Here is a 9765-nt window from a genome sequence, read left to right as displayed (position 1 = left end):
TGAGTTTGGACGTTGCCTTACATAAAAAAAAATATTTCCGGTAAATTAGAGGCGGAATTACAACGCTGAAAGACCCCCGAATCTCCTGAAACCAAGGGATTTCCACTCATCAAATAAGAGGAGAATTCTCTCCCTAAGCGTGGACTCAAAATTCACACACATACAAACTGCAGCCCCTGAACTCAAGACAGAAAACAGTAAGAAACAAACAAACCAGACTACACAAAGCAACAGGAACCAAAGAGGGGATACACAACCCTCGCTCCCACAAAGCAGCACCAAGAGGTACCCCAAAGCAGATTCCACACATCAACTCTAGGGATCCGGCGAACTCCACTATAAACTGGGAAAATGAGTATCTTCAGAGAGAGACCTCACCCTCAAAAGCCCCAACCACAGGCGGCGACTAAGCCCAATGCCCCTCTGTCAAGTCCCGCAACGGGGACCTCTCCTGACATGAAGCCACATGGAAAACACACCCACGAGGCGACAAAGACTTAGCTCCCTCCCAGCCCCACTTCCTGGCCCACCCCTTCCTCCGCTCCACGCCCGGGGGCCACCGCCTCATCCATCCCCCGCGACGGGAGGGGGCAGGGGGCACCTCCCGCCCCTCGCTCCCAGGCCGGGGGGGGGCGGTTCCTCCTCCCGGGAGGGGGGCGCCCCCTAACCTCCCCTCCCCCGTCGGGAGACACCCAGCCCGCGGCGAGGGCCGAGCCGGGCACCTCCCGCTGCTTCGCGCCCCGCACCTCTCTGCCGCCGCCTCCGCCGCCGCCGCCAGCGGGCCAGGGCCAGGGCCGCGGCCGCCGCCTCCATGCCGGGTCTCCCCGGCCCCCCGATTCTGCCCCCGGCGCCTCTGCCCGCCGGGCCGCCCACTGCGTCAGCCCCGTAAGCCCCGAGTACGCACCCAGCGGTAACCATGGCGACGGCGGGCGCCTGCAGCGCCCCCTGGCGCCAGGCAGCGCGGCCTGGTTCTGAAAGCAGCGGTGGGGAGCGGGCGCTCCGGGGGCAGCGGGGTGGGGGGTGATGGTTGGGGTTTGGGTGCCCAGATTCCTCTTTTAGCGGGTGTTCAGAGAGGGGCCCTGTGCCCTAGGCCAGGGGTCTGCTGGAGGTGTAGGAAGTGGGGTGTGACAGCTCAGCCCTGACCTTGCTTCCCCCACCCCGGCACGATGCGCAGGTCTACACTTAAATCGCTGCAGGGGCTGTGGCTCTGCGCCGCTGTAGCACTTCGGTGAAGACAGGAGAGCGTCTTCCGTCGGCGCAGTTAAGCCACCTCCGCGAGAGGACATCGCTACATTGATGGGAGAAGCCCTCCCATGGACACAGCACTGTCCCCCCTGCAGGTGAAGTTGGTGTAAGTGCATCCCTCAGAGGGGTTGATTTTTCACACCCTTGTGTGACATAGTTACACCATTGTAAGTTTATCGCATAGACCTGGCCTAAGACCACATCACCATCAGGGTTTCCCCATGAATAACAGATGAGGGGCAGCCACTGGTGGGTGAACCCCCATCAAGGAGTGCACATTCCCTACCAACGGGTCCCCTTGCATCTTCGGGAATTTCTTTATTCAAGAATAATCATTCTGTAACAATAATAGGATTTCTATAATGCTTTATGTTCTCAGAGTACTGCATAAAATTAATTAAATAATCCTCCCACGGTGATAATTGGGTACATATTATTCCCTATTTAGGGGGACTGGGAAGACAGCAAAGTGAATTTACTTAGCTAAGGCCATGCATTTAGCCAGTGCTCTAAGGTCAATCTCATTTTAGTTCCTGAAATGTTCGGACACATTTTCCCTCCAGCTTCCACTTTCCAGGCAGAAGCAGAAGTTCTAGATATCTCCAGCAAAAGCCTGTTTGCACCAGCTCTCCAGGCTGAACAGATTCAGATAAACATCCACACCAAATCCGGGTGTGATGCTCTTGCTCCAAAACTACATACTTGACCTAAAGAATCTCCTTTAAATTAACAGCACAGGGGCCCATGAAACACCGATAATTCCATTCTTCTACTTGAGCTGGTAGGATATGATAAATTAAATAACATATTTATTGAATATTGGTTTGCATTTTTACCAGCTCTATAGTTAGTGGAGTAATATAGTCCATCAATTCTACATTATTAATTGAGGTCCTGTTCGTGTTTATGCTAAAACTACTTTAGATTGCTCTGGTAGTGCACAGGTGACTTTCAGAGGGCATAAATTACATCTACACTCATTTTAAGGCCTCTTTACTCTGCTGAAGGAATATAAAGTGGCTTTGGTACAAATAAAAATCAGGCCCTGAATAGAATCATAGAATATCAGGGTTGGAAGGGACCCCAGAAGGCCATCTAGTCCAACCCCCTGCTTGAAGCAGGACCAATTCCCAGTTAAATCATCCCAGCCAGGGCTTTGTCAAGCCTGACCTTAAAAACCTCTAAGGAAGGAGATTCTACCACCTCCCTAGGTAACGCATTCCAGTGTTTCACCACCCTCTTAGTGAAAAAGTTTTTCCTAATATCCAATCTAAACCTCCCCCACTGCAACTTGAGACCATTACTCCTTGTTCTGTCATCTGCTACCATTGAGAACAGTCTAGAGCCATCCTCTTTGGAACCCCCTTTCAGGTAGTTGAAAGCAGCTATCAAATCCCCCCTCATTCTTCTCTTCTGCAGGCTAAACAATCCCAGCTCCCTCAGCCTCTCCTCATAAGTCATGTGTTCTAGACCCCTAATCATTTTTGTTGCCTTCCGCTGGACTCTCTCCAATTTATCCACATCCTTCTTGTAGTTTGGGGCCCAAAACTGGACACAGTACTCCAGATGAGGCCTCACCAATGTCGAATAGAGGGGAACGATCACGTCCCTCGATCTGCTCGCTATGCCCCTACTTATACACCCCAAAATGCCATTGGCCTTCTTGGCAACAAGGGCACACTGCTGACTCATATCCAGCTTCTCGTCCACTGTCACCTCTAGGTCCTTTTCCGCAGAACTGCTGCCTAGCCATTCGGTCCCTAGTCTGTAGCGGTGCATTGGATTCTTCCGTCCTAAGTGCAGGACCCTGCACTTATCCTTATTGAACCTCATCAGGTTTCTTTTGGCCCAATCCTCCAATTTGTCTAGGTCCTTCTGTATCCTATCCCTCCCCTCCAGCGTATCTACCACTCCTCCCAGTTTAGTATCATCCGCAAATTTGCTGAGAGTGCAATCCACACCATCCTCCAGATCATTTATGAAAATATTGAACAAAACCGGCCCCAGGACCGACCCTTGGGGCACTCCACTTGATACCGGCTGCCAACTAGACATGGAGCCATTGATCACTACCCGTTGATATATAATCATTTTACCCAGTGTGCAGCCTTACAAGGTCTTCCAGCAGTGCTAACCCTGTTATAAGCAGGGTGGCAAAGATTTGGCAGGCATAAACCCCCAGAAGCTCAAGAATGTAGGAACAAATGGAGGCAAACTTGTGATAAGTTTTTTTTAAAAAATCATTTTTATTAATAAAGTCTACAAGTAGCTGTTCTATTTAGAATTTTTAAAGTCAACCACTCTCATTTCAACACTGGCCCACAAAATGCTTAAGGGGGACAGATCTTACAAATCTGTAGATGTAACTATACACGTGAGCCACCATCACATGTGAATAGCCCCATTGAAGTCACAAGCTTTACGCACAGAAGTAGTCTCCTTTGTCCCTGATTGTCCAAAACTATAATTGAACTCACTGGAACTACTGCATAGATGTGTTTGTAGGGTCTGGGCCACACAAAGTACAGCAAAAGGCATTGAATGTTACATGTAGTGTAACAAACTAAGCTTTATTTCAGAACACTTAAGAAACCGACACAGCTGATAGATGATGAAAAGTGAATTTAGCTCTTTTGTGGCTCTCTTTGTGCACTCCTCTTTCCCTGACACCTTTGAACCACCCTTAATCTTTTCTTTTACATACAGGTCATCAGCCTCCATTCTTTTGGTTAATTCACGTGAGAGCAGCTGGTGGTGTGGTTGGGGTAATAATTATAGGCCAGAGGCAAAGCAAAAAAAGTGAACTGCTTTAATAAAGGAGATTAATTCAACTGCGTGAGCAGGAGAGAGGAAACGTTTTCTGAGTCCCAGAGAACCACTTCAGACCAGTTTAACTGAATCCCACCCCCATCATCTGCAGTAAGAATATTGATTTACAAGCTTCACCACCTTAGAACAAGTGGATAAGAGTTCGAGTCTGGACAGTTATCAGGGCAATGGAATGGTGGTGCATACCCATCAGTAAGTGGTGCAAGTTACAACTCCATCCCCATCATGGCATGTAACAAGGAAGGAAAATAACTAGGAGTTGCAAGTTAAAGCACCTTCCAATACACCCAAAAATTATCGAACATCCTCCTATTAGTTTTTCCTGCTACTCCATTCTCTTGCCCCCTCATCAGGTAAATGACACCAATTGCTGATATGTAATTTACACCACCATTTTAGCAATTTCTGAATATGGTCCCACTTGTCCAAAACCAGGTTCAGATAGGCCACTGGGGTCTTCAAGGTGTCCCAGCAGCACACAGCTGGAGTTAATCAGTGAAGAAACAAAACAAGTTCATATATTTCTTGGGCCAAATCCTGCTGGCCTTACTCACAGAAGCATGCTAATTGAAGTCAATGGTATTCTGGGGCTAGGAACAAGGATCCACATCATCCAGGAAATCTTAAAGAAAAGAAAATCTATCAATGATAAGTTTGAAAGGGTGGCAAAAAGGAACTGAAACATTTTAAAAACTCATGATTCATAACAGACTGTGCATTCGTAAGGTTTTGGTGTATTTCTTAGCCGGCACTGCCCAATCTACACCCTGTTATGACTAACTGCTATTATTGGTTGATCAGTGAGGGGAGAACATTCCCACCTAGCAATACCCCTTTTATCCTAGCACTCAAACTGCAGGTATCGCTGAACATCACAATGAACAATAAAATAAAAATCAGAGAAAGTCCATTGAGAAAACCCTATCAGGAGTTTTCCTAGAGCAAAGAGGGCTGCTTGTCACACAAGCTCTAATGCTCACAATATCTGGGCCTGGTACAGTCTCATGATTTTGCTCTGTAGCAGCTCTTATGTTATGGTGTATGCCTCATCATAAAGCTTAGAGCTTTGCAGCCACATGTCATCACTCTCCAAACTCTCGCAGCCAGATTCACCCTCGCACTGCACTAGTACTAATGTCAAGGGGGTGCCAGAGCTCCTAGAGATCTTGCAGCCCTGAACCACAAGGACAGCTAAACAGCTTCTCCCACCCTGGAATACCCTTAATAATATAGGTTCTTTGGGAAAACTGAAAACCAGCTCTGTACCTACCACAGAAGTCCTCTAGGCCATGGTAACTCCCCCACATGGGCCTTATGGCTGCTTTGAGATCTCTTTCTGCCGGCACAGGTGGTGAAAAGCATCTATAAGTCACCACCACCTGACTAGCCATCTAATTCACATGTTAGTCGTGTTAGTCTTTACATGTTTTCACATGTTAGCCGTGTTAGTCTTTATTCGCAAAAAGAAAAGGAGGACTTGTGGCACCTTAGAGACTAACCAATTTATGAGCCTTTACGTACTTCCCCATTTACTTCCACTAAGTTGGCACTAGATAGAGGATCTTTTTTGCTCCCTGTGAAAATATACTAGCTTCTGAGTAATAAGAGATCAGGAGAGCAAAACAGGTACCTATCAGCTGGAAGAGAAGGAGTTGCATCTATTAGCCACAAAATACCCCTCTTAAAGCTGCCACTGTTTGGCTTTCCCAATTTTAAAGGGCCAGTAGCAGAAAGGCATACTGGGGGGGGGAAAGCCATACTAGTTCCTAATAATTCTTCCTATTCTAAGTCACTAAGGGATAGGGATATCATATATTCACCTTTTAACCAATTTTCTTCTATGAGGAAAAAAGCCCTAAATATTTCAAGCCCATCTTCTCTACCTCTATGTAATTGTGTTTGATTGGTCTCAGACTATTCAATTTGGAGGTTTTACCAAGGTAGAGAAATGCTTCATAGACTTTTCCTCAAAAGGTAGAAATGTCAGACAAAATCAGAATCTCTGAAGTGCCGGAAGATACCAGTGCTAAGTCTGTGGCTTCAGTTTCTCTTTAGCTGGAGGAATCCCTTTAGCAGCCCTTGCGTCTAAAGCAAATTATGCTACCATGAGAAAACAAGGTGTCATTGCTCAACACATTCTTTTAGGCTGTTAAATGGTTCTTTCACGTTATGCTAGTGCATATGTGTGCATATCTGCAATTCCTCCTGGTACTAGGATAGCTAAATAACATTATTATGCTATTACCAATCATATAACCACCCCACCCCACCCCCATTTGCCTCCTATGCCTGCTCCTTAAGGTGCTGAATGTTGATACACATTAGGGTGCTGTGCCAGAATAATCCTCTTATTTTATAAAAAGCTTGTATTTTATAGGTAACAGGTAAAATATGCATGTAGTACACACAGATGGTGATACAAGTTTTAGATGTGTCATTATACTACATAGATAAGAATAAAAGGATTCAGAAAAGTGTTATTGTTTGCAAGAATACACACAGGTACTTTAGTGCAGTATTGTTTTCTGTGAAAAGCAACACAGTTATTTGGTGCAGCATTGTGACACATGCTGTGTGATATTGGGAGTGGGATTGTGAGACACAGGTAGTTTCACAAGCAGTTGGATTTTTTTATGCAGGGAGGTATATAGTTATTTAGTGCAGCATTGTTAGGCCGAGGTGGGATGCAGGTGTTCCTCATTCAGCACATGAAAATGATTGACAATTTCCTAGCTATAGAACAGGGCTCTTTTAACTAGAGTGCTTGTCTTTGTTTCTCATGTGTTACAAGTCGCTCATTGGCTAAATGGAATAATCCTTTTAATGCATTAATGCCAAGGTAATGTTCAGATTTACTATCCAGCACCACCTGCTGGTAAGCCAGTATCAAATCTGATTTGGAGAATTTTATTTTCTTCTATGAATGTTGAAAAACAATTAGAACTGGGTTATTGACTTACTTCTAAACCAAGGAGTGCAATCTCCACACACATACCGTTTGTGTCAGGTCCAGACACACGGTCATGGTGGCCCATCACTGTGAACAACAGAGGAGATTGTCCCTGCATTTTTTCAGAGCCCTGAGTTGCTGATGCACTATAGTTTTTAGGGAGAGAGGCACTCAGCACCTATTGAAAATCAACAGAAGTTGGGTGTCTCATTCCCCATCTGTGCCTTTGAAGAGCTCCTTCTCAATGCATAAAGACACTAGTGTAACTTTATGGAATTTTTGATTGGCTGGTTCTGTCCCTGGTCCTTTCAATGCTTGTGCTTCTGTTCCTTCAAACAAACCTATCCCTGATATAAAACAGAGTCACATTTGAGCACAGTTCTCCTGAGTCAGCCCTCTGATTAAATCTTGATCAGTCTAAATTTAGCGGTTGAGATTCTGTACTGTGCCATCTGGAAGGTGCAGCCCACGGGGCTTCATGCCCTCAGGATTCTAAACTGCTCCAGAGGCCTTAACTCCCCCAACATAAATTAGAACAGACACAGGGGAGCGGCCTGTAGGCTGATCTGTAGTGCCAGGCAGCCCAGAATCTCTGTCATGGCATGCACTAAACAGACATGCCTCCTGCACAGAGATTTGCCAAGGGGACAGTGTAGAGCTGCTTACATCAGCTCTACCCTGGGTCTGCACCACCAGAATTTTCCTCAGGCTTCTGTGCACAAGGACTAGGGTGGGGAAAAGAGTCTATTCCAGAGTCTCACACCGTTTTTACCTTTATCCTTGGATGCAAACCAGATTATATTTCAGAGTAGCAGCCATGTTAGTCTGTAGCCGCAAAAAGAAAGGGAGTACTTGTGGCACCTTAGAGGCTAACAAATTTATTTGAGCATAAGCTTTCGTGAGCTACAACTCACTAGTATTATATTTGCCACCTGTGGCTGACACCATTCAGTGGCATTTCCCTGGGATTTCTAACTGCTATGCTGTGGGTTGTGTTTTCAGAGCTATACAGCTGGGTTGCAATTTAATTTTTTTTAAATAATTTTACTCTTGAACACAAATATTCAGAAGCAGACATTGTTACCCCAGGTTTTCTGCTCTGAACATCTGATCAGAGTGAAGCTCTACACACTCAGAAGGCATGTTCATTACATAAAAGTCCCATAGCTGCAGATTGTTGTCTCTACAGGTCCTTTTGCACATGACAAGTAGAAAGCAATGCAGCACCCTGCTGCTAGATACATTTATCTTGTTAACGTCTCTAGGGCACATTGTTTGGGAACAAAGTCTGGGTGATGGCTCTGGACGCTTCCCCCTTCTTGAGGATCATATTTGCATGCAATTATATATGTCCACACTGTAAACATGCCCAGTGCTGCAATTTCATAGCGTCAAGTATCAGAGGGGTAGCCGTGTTAGTCTGTATCCACAAAAACAACGAGGAGTCCAAATAAATCTGTTAAAGTCTTTAAGGTGCCACCGGACTCCTTGTAATTTCATAGCGGTAGCTTTACAGTGAATACCTGGTTCCAGGCACGAAATTGTTTCCCCAGCGACTATTTGTGCTGCTTTGCGTGAAGTACCCTAAACTGTATGAAAGAAATCTTTAAAGCTCCCAGCCTGGGAAGTGTACAGTGGTACACACCCATCCGATCTTTGCATGCCGTGTCCTCCGTTTTCAAAGTTCTTCATGATTTCCAGACTTTTTTGCTGAAGACCAATTTTCCCCATAGGCTGCACATGGTAATTCAGGGCAATGCTTGCTACTAAGAATTCTGTACACACAAATGGATCTCTCAGCTGCTTTTCTAACTTTGTGCCAAACAAATGCAGAAGCCAAGCCTTTGCAGACTTACTATAAATTCAGGCAGCGTTTTCCCCCAAGTGCTAGCCAGCGTCATAGACACTGTAACTTCTCAGCTATTTCTTGCAGGGGAATAACAGTCTCACTTTAATGAGAATGTTGAACACAGTTTTGCTGAGTTCTCTCAGTCCCACTAAGTCCTTTAGCAGAGCAAAGCATATTTTGTCTAACCCTCAGTGAAAGGTGATCTTTCTTGCTTAGAGGAAGTTTGATCTTGTGGCTAAGTGACTGGATTGGGCTTCAGATGATCTGCATTCAAGCCCTGGTTCTGCAAAAGACTTCTTCTGTGACCTTGGGTAAATCCCTTAACCTCACTGTGCCTCACTTCCCCCTCTGAAAAATGGAGATACTGCTGCCTTCTTTCTGTCTGGTCTATTCAGAGTGTAAGTGCTCCAGGATAGGGACTGGGTGTTACAATGTGTATGTACAGCACCCAGCACTGTGAGCCCGCAATCTCATTTCAAACCCTTAAATGCTAATTGATACAAGTAATTAATTATAATTGACAGGAACGCTGCTCTTTTTCTCTACTCTTGCTCGGATACTATGGTGATCGGGGCCCTACAAGGACCCAGATAGTATAAGTAGTATGTTATCTGCTTCTAAAATCTCATGTAATTGTTTCTTGTGAAAGCAGAACTGTTGCCAACTCTTGCCCTATTTGGTATATTTCTTGGTGCACATCTACACTGGAATAAAAGACCCGCGGCGTGGCCATGGCTGGCCTGGGTTCACGGGGCTCAGGCTGCTGGGGTAAAATTTGCTGTGTAGACATTTGGGCTCCTCGCAGGGTCCCAGAGCTCAGGCTCCATCCCAAGTCTTGAACCTCTACATAGCTGAAGGAACAAAATATGGACACTGTGTAGAATTAAGCACA

Source organism: Lepidochelys olivacea (assembly GCF_965140295.1).
Source record: "Lepidochelys olivacea isolate rLepOli2 genome assembly, chromosome: 6".
Lineage (NCBI taxonomy): Eukaryota > Metazoa > Chordata > Testudines > Cheloniidae > Lepidochelys > Lepidochelys olivacea.
The sequence above is the reverse complement of the archived record's forward strand: the minus strand, read 5'-3'. Positions refer to the sequence as shown.